General features: G+C 40.8%; 1 long non-coding RNA gene across 1 annotated transcript; it reads right to left on the bottom strand.

The window, feature by feature from the left end:
- Nucleotides 1-9,306: 9,306 nt before the first annotated feature.
- On the bottom strand, nucleotides 9,307-19,396 carry LOC138807086 (uncharacterized). The gene is made up of 3 exons (XR_011366043.1): nucleotides 19,315-19,396; nucleotides 11,770-12,005; nucleotides 9,307-9,470 (listed from the first exon to the last, which is right to left on the bottom strand). It is a non-coding gene; the product is annotated as an uncharacterized lncRNA (long non-coding RNA).
- Between the last annotated feature and the right edge of the window lie 755 nt (nucleotides 19,397-20,151).

The following is a 20,151-nucleotide window of genomic DNA, read 5'->3' as shown; positions in this document are numbered from 1 at the left end:
CTACCTAGTTGTAGTTTCTGTGTGGCCACAGGTCTGTCATTACATTTTTGAAAGTCACATCGCTTGATGATAAACAGGAACGATGGAAGGCTGTAGGTGATGAGCCAACTACTTGAATTCACAGTGATTTTTTTTTCCTATGGCCCAGTGCCCATAGGAAATTCTGTTGACACTAATTCTCATTCCCTTTGAGGAGAGTCTATGTCAATATTTTCTTTAAAGAGGGTCATTGGCTGACTTCCACAGGTAGGTGCTCAGCAGGTGGTGACCTATGCTATCTTCTTAGGACAGTTTAAGTGGGTCATTAACGTTGAGGAGAATGTTTAGGAGAAGAGAATGATTCTATTGGCTGGAGATGGAGCTCAGTGGTAGAGTGCTTGCTTAGCATACACAAGACCCTGAATTCAATCCCTAGTACCACAGACAGAACAAAATAGTACAGAAGAGAACAGAGCAACAAAACAATTGTCTTCAAACACAGAAAAGTCAGATAGCTTGCTTTTTTATTTCTGGGACAAGCCCAAGAATAGATATTCTATGAGATGAAGTCTTATTTTAAGACCTAGCTTCTCATTCATTCACAGAATGAGCTGGCTTTTCATTTGTGAGCTTGCTTTTGCTGTAAGCACAAGCAATATCATTGTGAGATCCCTGCATAAAAACATACATAGTATCAAATGATGTTTTTAACTCTCAAAATTTTAAGGCTTTCTCATGAGAGATGACAGTTTCTCTGGCTATAACATTGATCAAAATAAAAACCTCGCATTATTGTCCATATTACCCAGACTCCTGTAGAAAAGAAGACATGAATGAGCTTTAGCGGTTATTGAGCATCCTGTGAACCAGGCATCGGATATTTGTGCTATTTTGTCTTCATTATGCCTAGTCAAGGGCCAGGTACATAGGAGGCAATCAGCAAAAGCCTGCCAAAAAAATAAATGAATAAACAACCCTCTATAATCCATTGTAATGTACACCTTACAAATAAGAGATGCCTTCTCAATAAAAGATAGTCTTTGCAGGTAAGTCTTTTTTAAATGTTTATGATTTTAGAACATCTTTGAATGATTTTTACTGAAAAGATCATGAGGCCAAATTTCATTCTTTCTGAGTGCACTCTCTGAGCTGAAAATCAGCAATATGTGAAGAATCTTGATTTTTGTCAAAAGTTAGAATGTCAACTGTCAGTAGACAGGACAAGAACTCTAACCAGAACATATGCTTTCCATTGTTAAGCTAACTGACACAAAGTAATCAGAATTGAGTAGATGGTACCAGTTATATATCTGTATAAAACACCAAGATGATTTTCAGTCATGGTTTTCATAAATCTTCAGCACCAAGTGATTACAAATTGACCTTAGGAAAAACAAAAGAGGAAACTTACAGCAGGTATAACGTTAATTCCCTTGTATAAGTAATATTTTAAGGCAGCTAAACAGATGTTAAATTGAATGAAATACATGAATTGACTTTCTATTTCCCAGAACAGATATATAGGTCAGCGAGCTTCTGCTAGTCTTCTCCACTGTATACAAGAACAGGGATTTTTTAAATTAGTTAATTAATTAATTAATTGTCAGTTGTGGTTTTATAAATAATTTTTATTGTGAAAATACCATACAGAGGGGTTACAATTATATGACCAAGGTAATGAGTACATTTCTTATCAAGCATTGTTGCTTTCTCCTTTGTTTTCCCCCTACCATCCCTGCCCTCCCATCTCCACGACTACACTCCCCCCCCCCAAAGTTGTAAAGTTCATTTTTTGACATAGCATCTTGTACATCTCATTGTTGCAATGGGTCCACCTGTATCCCTGTTTATTCCCTTCCCCTCCCCAAATTATACCAACATCAAATACAGTGAAAACAGGGGTTATACCATGGGGGAGGGACATACAAGGCCTGGGAGCTGTCCCTGAGCCTTTTTATGCTCAAAGCTAGTGCTCTATCACTTAAGCCCCAGCGCCATTTCTGTTTTTTGAGTGGTTAATTAGAGATAAGTGTCTCATGGGGACTTTTCTGCTGGGGCCCATCTCTAACTGTGATCTTCAGATCTCAGCCTCCCAAGTAGCTAGGATTACAGGTGTAAGCCACCAACACCCAGCCTACGAAATTTTTTATTTTTATTTTTATTGTGAGACCCCTTTCAAAAAGACCTGTACGCTTTGGAATACACTTCACAGACGTGTCCAGAAGTTATTTCTGAATAAACTTCGGGCTACAATTCCCCTCAGCCTTAAGTTTAGCAAATTCAGAATGAGTACAGCCCCCTTCATGGTGGGATTGCTGAAGCAGGAGATGACTGGTTCACTCTGAAAGCCATTTTCTTTCTCCAGTGGCCGTTCATTTTGCATATAGCATGGGGTTAAGAGAAAATGAAGAAAGCAAAAAAAGGCAGCTGATGATGAAAAATGGACTTCCATTGTTTGTCTAGTGAAAGTGAGCACAGTAATTTGGGCACTTGATTGGAAAGGAGACAGTGAATGGGAGAAAAGGGAATTTTCTTGTCACTTATCAATATACCGAGTTGCACAAACGTATGGTTTCGAACTGGTAGGTTAGAGTGCCTTTCAAAGTTCAATGGTAAAATCAAGAGTAAGGTCCCAGTGATTCTCTGTCTTGTGAATTCCACCAGATTTTAAAATCCATCACTGAAAGTTTGTAAGTTTTAGACCTCCCAGAAAGGCATTTTGGACTTTTGACTGCTGTCCTCCTTGACCCATGAATCCTGAACAGGAAATTAGAGAGGATTAAGAAAGGATTGTTTGCCTGGGTGAATGAGAGACTGGGGGAGGAGTGTTCATTTGTTTGTGTTGTTTAATCCCTAGCAGGAAATTAAAGAGGATTAAGGAGTTTTATTCGTGTGTGTGTGTGTGTGTGTGTGTGTGTGTGTGTGTGTGTGTGTGTGCACGTACGCACATGTGCCCGTGTGTGCTCGCGTACGTGCACATGCTCATGCATGGCTGAGTGTACATGTGACTATGTATTGAGGAAGGAAGGAAGGGCATGGGTTGGGAGAGAGGGCTCCTCTTGTATTGTTTTTCTCATTTATTTTTCAACAGCTATTCATCAAATGTGCTTAATATACCCCAGGCACTGGAATTAAACACTGGCAATGTGGAAATTAATAAGAAATGTATGTCTCCTTTCTTGAAAGAGTTTAAGAGTCTGTTTGGGGATGCAAGCCATGCAAACATGTCACCATGAGTATACATAAAAGACTTATTAATTATGATTTGTTCTCTGCAGCATGTGGGATGAGTAGCCAACTAATGATTACTTTTGGATATGAACAGAGTGCTTTGTGTTTCCAGAAGTCAGTGTGTGATGGATGGTGGGTGGTGGAACTGGGAATGTGGTTGTATTGTTGCAGGTGTAGGTGACCGGAATGGGATGCTTACAGAGGGAATTACAGGCATTTCCTGGAGAGGTGGCTTTGAGTTGACTTTGGAAAGATGGGGCAGGCCCGTGTGAGCAGAATGTGAATGCTTGAAGGTGCTTTATGTCATGGGGACACTATGGGTAGAAGTGATGTTAGGAAAGGAGTGTGATATATTAGGAAACAAGCATAATTTGGGATGATGATATCAATATTAAGGGGCACAGGAGAATGATAATGAAGTATGCAGAGGCAGGGCATTGGAGTCATTTAGTGAAAAACATAAAGAATTGTGCACTTCATATTCTGGTTGATAAAGTTGCCAACTGGCTTATAAATAACCATCCTATTCTCCAGAATGGGATGAAATGACTCTTCAGGTTACACACTCAGCTGGAGTGATCAGTGGAAATGACTGGAAACTGATAGCAGAGATCTTCACGATTTATCTACCCCTGGGCATTTTGGTAGCCTCATTTTTTTAAATTTAATTTTATTTTATTTGTGAACATACTGTACAGAGAAGTTACAATTACATGGGCAGGATAATGTGTATATTTCTTACAAAGCATTGCAGCCTCCTCCTTTGTTTACCCTTCACATCCCTTCCCAGCCTCCCCCCTCCCCCCCAATCCCAATCCTTCTCCTTCCCCCCCTTTTCCCCCCCTCCCCCCCACCCCCCGCACCGATGTTGTAAAGCTCATTTTGGACATGACAACTTGTACTTCTCATTTTTTTAACATTTTCTCCCCTGGCTCTAAGTAAAACCGATACTAGATTTCCTTTGCTGCAGGGAAGGGGAGGGATCTCTGGATCTTTTACATATTTTAGAGTATGTGGACTGGGGTATTCTTTCTTCCTTCCAATATCGCTTTGCATTCATCCTTCAAATTTTCCACTCAGAGGCTCTTTCCTCTATAAAGTGCTATTTTATTTGGAAAGTCTGAGTTAGAATTTTTCCTGGTCCCCTCCAGCCCTTGTCACATCTTCATTGGGGTGGTGTGCCACTGTTTGGCTATGAATCTGGAGTCTACCCTCTCCCCCTTCTGCTCATCACATAACCATGTAAGTTAGTTGTATGTTCATAAGGGGCAGATTCTTAAGAATAAATAAACAGGGTATTTGAGTTCACTTATGTTCCAAGAGTCACAGAGCTTGGTTAGAAAGACCTGACTTAAAAAAAAATCCCTCGAGTACTTATTAGAACCTTATTAAGTCAGACAGATAAAACACACAGAAGACAGATGTCTGAGATGGATGGCAGTGTGGTTGCCATTTTTAACAAGCCACTGGCTTTCTCTTCCCTAAAATGGGGACAGCTGCAGAATCACAGACTGCCCAATCCCTTTTTATCCTGGCGGTTTCTTGCATTCCTGACATCATAATGGGATTTATAAGAACCTGTCCCAAAGGAGGAGAATCAGGATGCGATTTGACAGAGATGTAAAAATAGTTGCCACAGTTGAGTGAATAGAAGCTTCCACACTGAAATGCTATTGAAATATAAGGTACAGAAAGGAGTGAAGACAGCAAGGGCAGAGTTTCTAGAATAACTCCCGAATACCTTCAACATCCACGGCCACCAGCAAGGCCATCTGTACAGGCCTTCCCAGAATTTGATATTGGCTACCCTAGATATAAATGTAAAGAGAAGTTAACTTCAGCCTTTGAACACTTTTGTGGTCAGCAGTGGACTTCTCAGTTAAAATATCCATCTATATATCAGAAGCCAGGTCAGAAGAATGCAGAAAGGTTAAGTCTACAATGATCAGAGAGGCAGGAATTGGAGCTGAGGTTATAGGACTAAGTTTTTCTGCATCCAGGTTGCATGTGTGAATGTTTCAGCTTGAAGGTCGAATTCAGGGAGTCACATGCCATCTGGAGCTATTTTATTGAAATCCCCCTTTTTTTTTTTAGTTTGCTTGTCTGGCTCTTATCTTTTCTTGTCGTATGTGCCAGCCAAGACCAAGAGGCTTGAATTATTTCATGTTCCTGCTTTGTGTTAGGTCATTACCATCCTTACTGTACACATACACACACACACACACACCCTTTTCTGAAGTGCCTGGGTCACTGTTGAGTTCAAGGTTGATCACTGTCAAGGCTGATTATTATGGAATAGGAAACTCTCCCAAGTCACATTTTCCCGCAATCATTACCCAAGTCCCCAGGAAAAGCAATCTATAGTGGCAGAGTAATCAGAGGCAGACTGCAGGGGGGCCCAGAGCAGCTAGGAGAACGTGCGTGAGAAGGAACTTGCATGAATGAAGCCCTGCCTAGGTTTGAATAAGAGATTGCCTGCTCTTGCCTCACGTGACTCCCACCATAGATTTAAGAAACAGTCTTTTTGGACATTATAGAACTCCAAGGCTAATAGAATATAGCATTTTCTTCATGAACAAGGCCTTGAGAACATTATGGAATGTTTCTTCCATTTCAAAAAGGGCCTCTTGTCACCTAAAGAGATTAAAAGTGTTAGAAATTCTCACCCTAACTTTATATCTTCACTTTGAATGCCATTCTTTTTTGAGGTCATACATATTTATATTAAAATGTGATTATGTATGAGGAGTTCTTCAGTCATAACTGAACATGAAATGAGGTATTTGTGTTTCCTTTTTCTTCAAATATGTGCACCTGTGTTCTTTTGATCATTTGCCATTGTTTTACTCCAAAATCACTAAAGAGGGAACCTAGAAAGGAGAATATGGGTCTTCCTATTCAATTGCTTACCTTTGTAACTTTACAAACATAAAGCAGTGTTTGGTTTGAAAATGTATTATTCCATCTGATGCCTGGCTTAACAATACAATTTAGAAGATTTTGCTAATCAGAGAGTTGTTTTAAATAACAACATTTGTATTCTCTAGCCTTCCGGCTTCCTTTCATGACATAGGACTTGGAGCTCTTAATTAAGCATCAGTCAAGGTCAAGGAAGGGTTGGTGGTACAGAGGTGACGGGAGCAGGTAAAAGAAGTTGGACAAGGAATTATTCTGGCAACTAGGACAAAGATTGGTCTCTGAGAAATAGGAGATCATGGAGGGGGAGAACAAACATGGGCAAAATCATGTAGTAATGTGTAGACAAGAATTTTAGAGGGGGGAAAATGTATATGAAGAATGTCTAATCTGATATGAGGTACAGAAGCAAGTTGATATGGAGAATGAGGATATCAGCCTAAACACCAGTTACCCTAGCCAACTGTCCCTTAGCAGCTATTTATTAGGTATATGTTTTGTGATGGATGTGGAAATGATAGCTGTGAATGCCAGAGTTCTCACTCCTGAGTGGCATTTGTGTTCCAATAGCCCGGTATAAGAAGGTCAAATGAAAACCTCTTGCACACCATCTCTAGTAGGCAGAAGTAGGTTCATGGCATGGTTTATGTCTTTCACTGACCATGTGCTATTTTGCAGACCACTTTAGGCTTTCTGAACCTGTTTTCTCATTCACACAGTGCAAGTGGGCTGTGGTGAGACATGAGGTATGCATGCAGTGTATTCAGAGCTGGCAGCTTCTGTCTATGCTCAACACACATGGTGGCTCATGGATATGTCTTTGGGCCTATATGGTTGTGTTGTTTGGGTGGATATGCGAGAGTTGGTGCAAACATGATTGATAATTGACTGCCTGAACAGGACCATGCTTCAGTAACAGATTTATACAAGGTAGACCATTTCAACTTCTCCAACTGCTATCCTAAGTAGAAAAAATCAACTCTGGATCAAAAGGGGGAAATAGGGACCCCCAGATATCAGCAAATGGCCTCTATTTCAAAAACTGAACAAAAAAACACAATTAGACAAGAATTTAATTGAGTCTCCCTCAGGAACTGTTGTGGATTTGCCAGTACCAGTCAGGTAATCTTGTCTTCCTTCTAATAAACAAGTTCCCATTTTTTTGGAGGAGTGGGGTGCTCAATAGGAAATGACACATAGAGGGAATGCGTAGAGTCATATAAAGCAAAGCTTTTGGACCTACAAATTGCACCTAGAAGATTAAATTCTCTTTGAGCGATGCCTTAAGAAAATATAAAAATAGCTATCTTCACTTGGAAGGTTATTTTTTCCCCAGTGGTGATCATTCTGTTCCTTGATGGATATGTCAAGGGCTTTATATGCATTGAGATGCTTATGGGGTTATAGATGTCTTCTGACTCTGGTTATTTTAGTTGAATAGTCGTTTTTGCTGTTTTTATAAAGAGAATAAACAATATGTGGAAGACTAATAATGTCCAACATGCTAGCATTAAAAATTAGCATAGGAGGCTTTGGGGCTCATGCTCGCAACTGACCTTGTTTTTTCTCCTTAGCTTTTTGTCCTTTTGAATTCTGTTGCCTTAATGATATAATAACAGCAAATAGAAAAGTAACTCCTACTTTTGATCCTGATAAATCTGTTCTGATCTGGGGCTTATCACTAGAAGCATGGGGATTAACACTATCTCGTCTTGTCTGATTTGGTGTTGAACTTTTCATTCTGCAAACTAATGTATTTGGTTGACCTTTGGGGCAACAACTTATTAATGCCTTTAATTTTCCCACTGAAAGATTACACTTACACAATTGATGATTTGTGTATTATAATTTTCAAGCATTTTTATTAGTATATACTTTCAAGGAAACTTTTTTTTAAGGTTCTACTTTTTTTTTTTAATTGTGAAAATACCGTACAGAGGTGTTACAATTACATGGGCAAGGTAATGAGTACATTTCTTATCAAGCATTGGTGTCTCCTCCTTTGTTTCCCCTTCCTATCCCTTCCCATCTCCCCTTCCCCCCTGCTCCCCGCCCAGCGGCTTCCCCCTTCCCCACCCCCACCCCACCCCTGGCCAAAGTTGTAAAGTTCATTTTTCGACATAACATCTTGTACATCTCATTGTTGCAATGGGTCCACCTGTATCCTCAAGGAAACATTTTTTATCTTATTTAAACTAGTTGGCCTTGTCTTGAAAACCTACTGTGCAACAAAAACTGTTCTCAATCTCATATTACAGCCCTAAAAATGTAGATAACAATATAGCTCCTTGTTGCTGAGAGGAAGACGGTTATACATTATTCAAATTCCAGTGTACAGTAAACAGATCCAAATGAGTGAGCTCTAGAAAGGGACTTTTAATCCAGTGTAACAGGTGCCTCTTTTCTCTATGCTTCTAGTTTCTGCATAGATTGCTCAGAGCCTGGAAAAGCCTTTTATGTGTCTCCTTGGGCTTTGAGTTTCTAATCTGCCTTAAGTCAACACTGTGATCATGTTGCTCTGTGTTAGGAAGCTGAGGGCTTGAGTGAGCTGGAGTCCCCATTGCAGTGAATGACGGGGCCAACCTTTGAACCTGCCATTAATAAACCAAGCTGTTCACATTTCTCTGTGGCCGAGCATGACACCCAGGCAGAGGGTTTGTAATACCAATAAACAACTCAGGATGTGATGTGCCTGCATATGAGCATGTATTTGTTTGAGTGTCACACAATTAAAAGCCAAGGAATCTCAGGCTTTCATTAAGAGCCATCCTTCTTAGCTTATTTAGTGTTTTGGAGACCAAGAGAGAGTACAAATCAGGAATGGCCTCCAGGGGACAGCTAATGATGCAGGAATGGACGGAACTAGTCTAACTGTTGGCCTGCAGGCAGCCTGATCATTAGATTTGAGGGGGGTGGGGGGAAAGAGAAAGAACCAATGAAGATGGTCATTTGAAAAAAAAAGCAGAAGTGATTGTTTTGCCCTTGCTCCCAAAATACCAGGCAATCCCCCAGCCCCTTCTTTGATTAATATTGCTTGCAATGGTTACACACCACTCAACAGGGCATTGCATTTATCAAAATTTGCCAAAGCAGACAGGCATTGCCATGTGAGAAGAATGGATGTAATAGGCCTGAAGCCTTGCAGGGACTATCTGGGCCCCAGGAATGCAGGTGGTAGGCTTTGTCAGGGTGGTGGGCTCATGGCCCAGACAATTTTCTTTCTCCTCCAAACTATAAAGTTCCGTGAGCAGTTCTTAGGGTGAAAGCTTCATTGCTCCCTGAGGTGATCTGCATTGAAGATGGTCTTTAATGGTCCCAGTCTCTTCTTCTTTGCCATGTGACTCCTGTCAAAGGCCAGAACACAGAAAAAGGATTCAAGAAGTGTTTATTTTGAAATCATTCTTTTTCAAATGCGGATGAATGATTGGGTCATCTGAGAAAGTAAGTTGAAAATCAAAACACCAGCATATTCCTAGAATCTATCTCTAGTGTTGCCCATTCACTGCCCCAAAAAAGCCACTTGGTACTGTGATCAGTTTTGTGAAAACACTAGCTTCGAATTGTCCTGTTGCCTTTGACTCTACATAGTCAACCTTTATCCACCTAGGGTCTCTCTCTGGAAAGTGAGTAGAGGTCTTCAAAATATTCTTATTGCAATGCTGAAATATATCAGATATGCCATTTTAGGCCTCACACAAGCTTCATGGCTGACTTGAATGGTGACCAACATCTCTAACTGTCACAGAAAGTTGCTCTAAAAGCTTGAAGAAGGAATTCAGCTTTTGCAGTAACATTTTGGCAATTGATAGTGACCTTCATATTTCTCCGTGTCTCTTTCCTAATGGTCCAGGAGAGAAGCTTCACTTAGAAATCAAGTTGCTTTCTTGACTGAGTGACTCATTGGGAGATTTCTCATCTGTGAAATGGGTTGTTTCCTTCTTCATCTTGGATGCCCATGATCTCAGATCATTTCTTTATACTTCGTCATAGTTTCATTTCAACGCTTGTAATCCCATATATCTGTTCTTCTGATTTCATTATTTTCCTTTAAAATTTCTACTCCATCTGGTAACACTTAAATAACTCATGTGAAATATTGAAGAGGGGGGAAGGAAGATGAGATTAAAATCTAAGGATTTGGATAGTCCTGGAGCACATAGGCGAGAAAAGGAACATGACTTTTCAAGCTTCCTCCTAGAAGTAAATAGGAAGAAGTTAGATGGTCCAGCCTACCTTCTTTTCCTTTGTCAACTGCCTTGAAATCCTCCCATGGCTTTCAAAAAAAAAACCATCTAGGCTGTGCTATTGGCTAAGTCCTTCCTCAGTACCCAGCTACAACATAGATCTCTTTACACCAGGAATATTATTCATCAGCATGAGCTACGTCTCTAATATTTTCAGGTTCACATGCATAAAACTTTAAAATGATATAGGTCTGTAGATTTCTCTTATTACTTTTTATATTCAAATCCATTAATATGAAAAATTTCAAAGCCATGTTGGATTGGAAGTAATTCAGCCAGATATGATTTGAATATGAAGTCTGATTTCAGTAAAAGGGAGGTCTGTATGGAGTTGTACCTAGTTCAAAAGCCTGGTTCAACTCATGGCCATTTAAGTACACCTTCTTCAGAATTAGATCTCTGGAAATCCAAAAGGACCACTGAGCCAGAATTAAACATTACAGTCCTAGCTCTTTTGACCTTTGTCCAAATAACCTTATGACACAGGTAAAAATAAGTGGGTCAAATAAAATTTTTGGCAATGACATAATTTTTAAAAGGAAGAATGCAAGAATCATACTTTATAGGCCTCAAGCACACCAAATCTGTGTATCTAGTAGTTCTATACATAGAAATGAGGTACAAAAAAGCACCAAACACAAACATTTATTGTGGTGATATAAATATTATCAAAATTTTAGAACAGGAACAGAAGTGGTTACCAAACTTAGCACATAGTCATGTGACTCAAGAGCAATAGTTTACCCAATAAGAAAATGGAATCCTGACCGAATAATTTTTCAACTGATTTGAATACCACTATACAACTCTTTGAATACCACTATTTGGGCAGGGAAGGTATTTTGGTTAAAATAATTTTCATTCAGAAGCAAAAGTGGAGATGTGTCCATAGCTAAGAAATTTATATTCCTCACATTATGAAACCAGAGGAAATTATTTTATTACATATCAATGAAGTCAAATGGCATGATGGCAAGGAGAAGGAACACTTCTTGAGTGCTTGTTATCTGCTATCTCATTACATCCATTTCATGATGAAGTCTTCACTAAATATTTCGAAGAGTGTTTCTTCATTGTCTCCTAGTCACTTTCTAAAGCTGGTATTTCCACCTATATACATGGATCCACTAGGCAAGGTCAGGTAACTTTAAACCTTCACTAAATACTTCTTGGGAGTCTTGAATAATATCTATTTATCTGGGTTCTACCAAGTATTAACTCAGCGTGTCCTGGTATCCTGGACAGGGATGGTATTGGGCCAAGTCAGACAAAATCTCAACTCAATGAAATAAAGAGCACTGATCCCTGGCCATGAGCCCTCATGGCTCATGTCTGCTGAAATCATTGATCCTGAATCCCAGTTTCTCCTGGAGACTTGATATCAGTACTTTAGACTTACATATGCAACTTTGTCATCTTCTTGTCCTCCTCCTCTTACTCTTTCTCTTCCTCTGTTTCCTTCTATTTTCTTCTTTCATTTCTGTCTGCTCTTCCCTTCTTCCTTTTCCTCCTCCACCTTCCATCTCTTCTTCCTTCTCCTTTTTTCAGTGTTAAGGATCAAATCCAGCGTTTGGGGACATGTTAGGTTAAAAACTCTACTACCAAGCATATTCCCCAGTTCAGCTCTCTGTTCTCCTGAAAAAGGAAGAGAATCAAGTATAAGTTTAGAGGCCAGGGAAAATTTAAAAAAATGAAACACTTGGCTGGTGCTGGTGGCTCATATCTATAATCCTAGCTAGTCAGGATACTGAGATCTGAGGATCATGATTTGAAGCCAACCCAGGCTGGAAAGTCCATGAGGCTCTTATTTCCAATTAACCACTCAAAAAGCCATTGACCAACTGGTAGAGCACCAGCCTTGAGTGACAAAGCTTAGAGATAGTGACAAGTCCTGAGTCAAAACTCAGAACTAGAACAAAAATAAACAAATGAATAGAACACTATGTGATTACAACTTAGGTCAAGCAAATAGACAAATAGAATATTCCAGCACCCCTTCCCTCTTAGGAAGTTTGGCTAATTAGTTTGGCTACTCTTGAACTTCATATAAATGAAATCAAATAACATCTTTATCATTTTATTCATGATGGACCTTTCTATATTTCCAGTTTGAGTCCATTGAGAATGAAATTGACATCAACATTCTTTCACTTTTTGCTCTCATTAGATTTTATTTCCAGTGAAAACCTTTTAGGAAAGCCTTCTAGGGAAGCCCCCTCCTGGTACCCACTGGGATTCACCTGATATCACTTTAACTTCCATTCCTATTGCTATCTAGGAGAGTCTTAAATAGGGAGAGAACATCTCACTAAGGCATATCCTTGAACTGCATCCTTAGAACGTGCCTCTCCATTGTTGGCTAGAGATATAAACAACCTTGGGCTGACACAGAGGGACCAGCACTGAGTGTCTTTCCAAAGCCTGCAACGTTCTCCCAGTTTGGGCTTTGTTCCTGTTCCTATGGGTACTGCCCAGAGATATAATTTAGACTCAAGCCAGGACTCCTGGCTTATACCTACTGAAGATCCTGGGGAGGACAAGATCAAATTCAGTCTTCCATGTATAATTGTTAACATTCTCTGTTTCATTGTGGATGAGTTCAGTATAACAATGGAAATCTTTGTTTGGGCCTCCATGAATGACCTCAATAATAGTACAGCTCAAATGATTAAGCAATCACTGTACGAAGATGCTGTTACCTACTGACATGCCTGTATTATATATTCCCCAGGAGCAGAACGGAATGTAAACCCGAGGTCTATTTTCCAGGAGAGAAGCTTCACACTCTAGGAAGCAATTTGTTTCTTTTATTTATTTTTATTTTATTGTATTATAGTTTTTAATTTTATTATACTGCAAGTTTCTCAAGGTTACTTTACCAGAAAATGGTGGCACTAGTCATTAAGAGATCATAGAAGATGCAGTGTATCAAAATTGAGTACAGTGACAACAAGGGATATGCCATAAGGGAAAGAACATACAAAGAAAACAATAACAACCACCAAAAATAAAAGCACATGGTACATTTAAAACAATAACAATAAAGACAGACCTCTTGTGTCCATATCTTGGGATTCATTTCACTTAGCATCATCTTATATGGTCATTTGTGCATAGTTTTATGAGCTTTTCAGCTCATCTGATAAGATTATTTTGATACCCTGCATTTTGTACATACATATGTCTAATCTAGGGAGGGGAAAGAGAGTAACAAAACGCTGAAACAAAGACACAGGATGACACATTGCAACAAAGATACCCACAGGGCAGTATATTGGAAACAAACTTTACCACTTCGGGTGGTGGGGGGCTGGGGGGTAGGATTGTGGGAGTGGGGGAAGGGAGGGATAGGGGGACAACAAGGAAGGGAAGGTGTAACAATGACTGACAAGTAATGCAATCATTGCTTTGCTCATGTAACTGTAACCCTTCTGTACAATATCTTAACAGTAAAATAAAATTAAAAAATAAGAAATATAAAAAAGAGATCATAGAATTCATCTCCTGGCTGCATTATTCTCTCTTGTGGAATACTCAGTAAAATGATGATCTTCCCCTCCTCCCCCCACCTCCCCAGTAATGAAATATAATGAGGTGGAGCACCAGGATTGGCTGTGACTGCCGGGAAGAGCTTGCTCCCTAAGAAAAGGATGTACTGAGTTACACTTGCACAAGTTTGTGGTGCTTATTTTTCATGGCTTGGAGCCTTCTTTTTGTACCTAACCTGAGCTGTGCCGTGGATGACAGCATGCTTATTCCTGTGAAGGTTGAAGGAGGCTGAGCTCATATTAATGGGATCAGAGCACCTTCTCTACAAAGTCACACCAACAGGCCTGGCCGGCACTGACCCTGCAACACACAAAGTCAAGCTGCTAACAGGAAACATGGGGTGATTTCTAACTTGCTTTCTAGTCCACTGTTATCCAGTGTCAGCAATGGTCCTCATTACCATCTCAGAAATACCGCTAACGGTTGTAGCTTTTTTTTTTTCTTTCCTCTCCTGCTGCTGCAGGTGGTAGCCTGTAAGTGTTTCTTCTCTGGGATTGATGACTGCAATGTACCTTTCTGGGGCTTCCACTGAGGCCGGGGCAAGCAGCTGCCAGGCTGAGAATCCCTCCTGACGCTAGCGAGTCAGCAGATTGATCCTGGGCTGGCCACGCTTCCGTGCCTTCCCGTTAACCATCATATTGATTTTAGGGCCTTCCTACTTGCACAACCCTAAGTTGGCAGGGATAGGAAAATGAGAAGGAAGGATGTGCCACGGAGGGCTGCCCAGCAGGTTTACACACAAAGCCGCAAGCTAACTGGTGCTACTGATTTATTTCACTTATTTAACTAATAAAATATACGTCTAGCGGCTTGTAAGACGACAGGGGACTCAGTAGGAGGAGAGACCGAGGCATGAGTCAGAGGGGATGGGGATTCAATTTATGAAAAAGGGAATAAGAATGGTGCATGAAGAAGAAACAAGAAGGGAGGAAATGGATAGAAGAAATGGGTTGTTTAAAGAACCATAACTTTTGAGCCCATGGAAGAAGCAAATATCACACAAAATGAAGAGGCAGGACAATGATCAGCTGAGGGGTTAAGAAATAGGGCAAAGGCAGTACCTAGGATGGGGCATAGAAAGGAAGCAGAGAGAGCCATGGCCACAAACTTAGCTGAAGAGCCTCTCCTCTGGTCTGGAATAGAGCCAATCATCGGGCTGCTCTTAAACCCTGCCCTAAGCAAACCAACCAAATCATCTGTTACAGTGGCTAAGAGCAGCCGCATAGGAGGAAGAGCCTGGTTTTGAATCCTAGCTGCATGGCTGACGAATGGTCTGGACAAGTTTTTAGTATCTGAGTCCATTTGCGCATCAACCAAATGCCGGGATAGATGTCACCTACCCTGTGGGGTATAAAGAGCCGTGCACAGGCCCAGCTCTATTTACCCACAGGGATCATTCTCCACTATAATCATCATTGTCACGAAGTCTATTGAGAGAACTGTGAGGGATCTGCGCCCATGTTACCTCCCATATTTCCCCTGACTTCTGCTTTAATAGCAAGAGGATCATTCTGTATTCCTTTTTTACTTGCTGTCACCAGAGACTGGCTGATAGTTACCCGTTTTATTTATGCCTAAGGCTTACTGCTTTAATTTGGTCTTTACCTCGTTTTCAACTTCATGTAATTATATCCTCAACTCTGGGTTTAGGTTCCTCCTAAATCCCTTGTGACCATTATGTGGCCCAGGGAAAAAGTCCCTTGCCCCCCTTTCCTGCCTGCCATAGTAACCAGGAATCAGAGAGCCTCCTGCTTGTTTCTGAGAGTAGCTCTTGCTCTTTTTCGAAGACTGCATCCAGAGAAAGTTTGCTTCCATCATCAGTTGTTTAAACTGAGTGAACCCACATTGGAAGGAGCCCAATCGGATCGATTACCAGATGGTAACTTGGTGTTTTGTCCAAGTTTGTGCAATAGGAAAGAACACAGCCGGGAAGGAAGATACAATAAAGATAAACCAGCCTACCATCCATCAGAAAAGAGACAAGGGCCATCAAAAGATCACACAATAACTTCCTGGATAGTCCCAGGCTTCCCTTGTGTGTGTTTGATATTCTTGGCTTGATGAGAAACAAGATGGTTTCTAGGACACTTCATACAAAGGATCCTGAAAGTGGGAAAAATAATAAAGGCGTGTGTTCAAACAACAGTTCTGAAACTTATGAACTGAGTTCCTTAAGCACACCATTAAACTCTTAGGTCTCTTCGTATTTCTTTTTATCTCTGAACAGAGAAAGAAATTATTTGTATGGGATAGGGTTGTGATGAAAATTAGATGTCTGACTGTGACATTTACATACAGTTGTATCTGTAAAGCACCTATACTACTATTGTCCTATACCTAACTTTATTGGATGCTATGGCAATAATAACAAATCGCTGCTTTTACTACTATCATCCTTGTTATTACTATAATCGTTAACACCCACTGAGGATCTCTAAGATTTTAGTACATTTATAAATTGTGCTTTGCTTGGATTTGAATCCCAGCTCTGTCCTTCATTTCCTAGAAGATCTTAGATGAGTTGTTGCTTCTCTTTTTTTCTGACTCCTCTCAAACAGAAACAAGGGCTCTTTATTCTGAGCCGAGTAACAAGGTCCAAGGAAAATTATAGTTATGAAATTACCCTTTGCTCTTCCAAACAGTCTTTCAAAATAAATGCCTGTTTGGTTCTGATAATCAACCCTCGGAGAAGGCTGCCTAGACTGAGCCTTCCCTGACAGTAATCCTAGATGAAGTTGGTTGACTGTGGGTAGCCAAAGAGCAAAATTGGCTCTGCTGTGCAAGTTAAAACTGCCAAATAGGAATAGCAGGTGTGTTTTCACTGTGAGAAACAATGGAGAGGGAGAAAAAAAAACATTAACGCTACTTGCATAATAGCCATCCTCCAGAGTCGACAAAGGTGACTTATTATTAGCATTGGTATTATTGCTTCTGTAGGCAGAAGGCTCACCTGCCCCTTGTGTCTCTTGCAGGGCACACTGTGGGCTGAAGTTCTTCCAGCTCCTGGACCTCCATTATTGCTAATGGAGGGAACTGACTGGATGGGTGACCCATAATTTGATTGCTCAATTTTTTTAAGAAAGTGTCTCCCACAATCCTCTTAGGTGCCATGTCTCCCACGGAGGGCCCCTTCCATTCTTTTCTCTCTCTCTTTCTCTTTCTCTCTTTTTTTTTTAATGAAATACCTAGGCAGGGAAATTGCTTCTCTGAACTCCTTTTCCATTCTCTAGCATGATGAAATAAATGGCTTAGGGTCTGGAGGCATAATTTACTGACTTCATTTAAATCAGACTGGAGGTGATGCTATTTACACAGCTGGTTTTGTGCAGGGCCTGCTCCCTGGCTCCTTGCCACATCGCATAAGATGAACCCCGAGTCACCAAGTCCCAGCTTCTTTATTAGGAACAATATGTCTCCTCTCATCTCATTGGTATAAACATATGTGAACAGAATGAGAACAGAAATGGTCAGGTAGAGTGAGAAGGAAAACAAATCAATGAACTGGCACACTGAACACTTGCATTCAAATACTGAGGATTAATCATCAGACCCCCAGAGTTCATTCATTCTCTTTCATTCATTCCTTAAATCAACATAGATCAAACTAGGCAGTTTTCCAGATATGGGGATGGTGGCAGTAAAGATCAGACAAGAAAACAGAGAAAAAAGTTGTTGAATACATCATCAAGACTATCAAAACATGCTTCAGAAGAGAGAAACTGACTGGTGAGAAAGGCATTGCCTATGACTTTCAGCCAATGAAATGGCTAACTCTTGGAGCTAAAGGAGGGTTTGGGGCTGAGAACTGAAGGATGATACCAAGACTCAGCCATACCAAGAACAGCTAAAACAAGCACTTTGTGCAGGAGGAAGAGCAGGTATAGGGGTCATCCAGATGTGGTTGAGGAACAGAGAAGCTATGAAGCTGACCTCTGGGGAGAAGTTTGGAACCCACTAATACTGGCAGATTGTGGTAAGCAAATTGAATCAGACAAGGGTTTCTAGATGGATGGTATCAGGTATCATCTATACAGCAGAATCGTCTGGAGACCTTTGAAAAGTACTAGGTCCTCCACATCTAGGGATTCTGTATCAGTCCTGGGTAGGTGTTCCAATATGCACCTTAAACTGCGAACTCCTGGTGTCAACGGATACAAATCCAATGAAGGTTGGACACACGATTTTGTCAGGAACATCTATTTTTGCTTTGGTAATCATGTATGACAAATGCTCATCAAAAGGGTGGATGAGGATGAAAACATTCTCATAGCACTTCATAGTCCTAAAACCATATTTTAACAGGCCAGCATACATTCCAGGGGATTCAAAATCTACCAAGTTATTTTCCAAGTCAAGTGGAAGTCAACTAAATGGGGTAACACATCAATGTTGTTTCCAGTTATTGGTCATGAAATCTGTGATTGATGTGAACCATGGTGGTGGTGTCAAGGTCCTCTCAAATTTGCTGGTGGGTGGCACTTTTTAAAAAGTTTTTTTGCTGGTCCTGGGGCTTGAACTCTGGGTACTGTCCCTGGGCCTCTTTATGCTCAAGGCTAGTGCTCTACCACTTGAGCCTCAGTATCACTTCTGGCTTTTTATGAGTAGTTTACTGGAGATGAGAATCTCATAGATTTGCTGCCCAGGCTGGCTTCAAACTGTGATCCTCAGATCTCAGCCTCCTGAGTGGTTAGGATTATAGGTGTAAGCCACCAGCACCCTGCTCTGGGTGGTACTTTTATAAACACAACTAGACATACTCAGAAGAAGCTAGCAGTCTTAAATGCCAGTTCATTTGGGTATCTGAGAGCTTCTATGAAATGTACAGCAAGAACAAGGGAATCAGGTTTGTTTGTTTTTTCCCCAGGAGGAAACACCTTTCCATGAAACCTGATCTGCTTGGGTTATATCCACTGTCAATCAGTGGTTCTCAAAAGGAAATACACATTTGCATCACCTCCAGTGGTCCTTGCTTTAGGATAGGGGCTAAAAAGGTACATTTTTTGGTTTTTAAGTCAATGCCTCCAGCTTGCTAGGCAGATCTCTACCACTCAAGTGACATCTCAAGATCTTTATGCTTTATGTTTTTAGGTAGGATCTTGTGGGTTTTGCCTGGCTGGCTTGAGTTAGATCACCTATGCCCCTTGCATAGGTAGTTACAGAAGTGCACTACCATGCTCAGCTTTTTTGTTGAAATAACTTTTGGTTTTGCTTCAAAGTATCTCTAAATAGCAATCCTGAGCCCTGTCTTCTAAATGGCTGAGATTAAAGAAGCAAGCCACCATTTGACCACCAAGATGCATTTCTAATAAGTTCCCAGGGGATGTTTCTGCTAGCCTTCAGACCACACTTTGAGATTCATATCTTTACAGTACAAATAATTTTAAAGCACACTTACTAAACCAAAAGAGACATGACGTCATAGGAACCACTGCAATTCCTTCTCTTTCTTGTTCCTCCTTCATTCCTCCCTCCCTCCCTTCTTTCTTTCCTCCCCTCTTCCTTCCCTCCATTCTCCATCTCCCCACACTTTCTCCCTCTCCTCCCTCTCTCTCTCTGGCCTCAGAATTCTGATTAGTATGGACTTTTATTCCAGATGAAGTTGTTAAGGCAGGATCTTGCCCTGGTGACCACGTTTCCCAAGCAACCACAGCTTTATGAGCTCACAAAGCAGAGGAGCACATCTTGGAAGCAGTCGTGTTCGCCTGCAAGTTGCCCTGTTCTGGCCTCAGGAAGTCACACAAAAGCCTTTTGGAAATATCTCCACTTGATCTCTCTGCCCCGGGAGCCCGTAGAATCAAAAGCGAGATGTCTCACATCCTTCAAACTGGGGAGGACATATTAGTTCTGACACAGTCTGGCTGAATCCTCAGTTTCCCCCCTTAGGAACAAATAGTTCTCTCCAAACATGGAGACAATGACAGACATAGGCCTCATAGTGTCATTGAGGGAGGAGGAGCCCAAGTACCGCTCTGCCAAGTAGGGAATATCTATGACAATCTCCATTCCCTTCTCTCTCCCTGTCTTTTCCCATCAGATGAAAGTTACAAATTCTAGCTGAGGAAATAAGCAAAACTGTACCCATATTACATAGAATTGAAAGGTTTTCTTTATTTCCTATCTAAGTAGTGCAAAGGAGTTTCAATGCAATGTGTTGACTGATGAGTATACTACATCTTGATCAATGTCACCCCTTCTTCCATTAGTCTCCCTCCCCATCTATCCAACCCACCCA

The sequence above is a fragment of the Dipodomys merriami genome, unplaced genomic scaffold, assembly GCF_024711535.1.
Source record: "Dipodomys merriami isolate MVZ:Mamm:240054 unplaced genomic scaffold, mDipMer1.0.p SCAF_41, whole genome shotgun sequence".
Lineage (NCBI taxonomy): Eukaryota > Metazoa > Chordata > Mammalia > Rodentia > Heteromyidae > Dipodomys > Dipodomys merriami.
The sequence above is the reverse complement of the archived record's forward strand: the minus strand, read 5'-3'. Positions and strand labels throughout refer to the sequence as shown.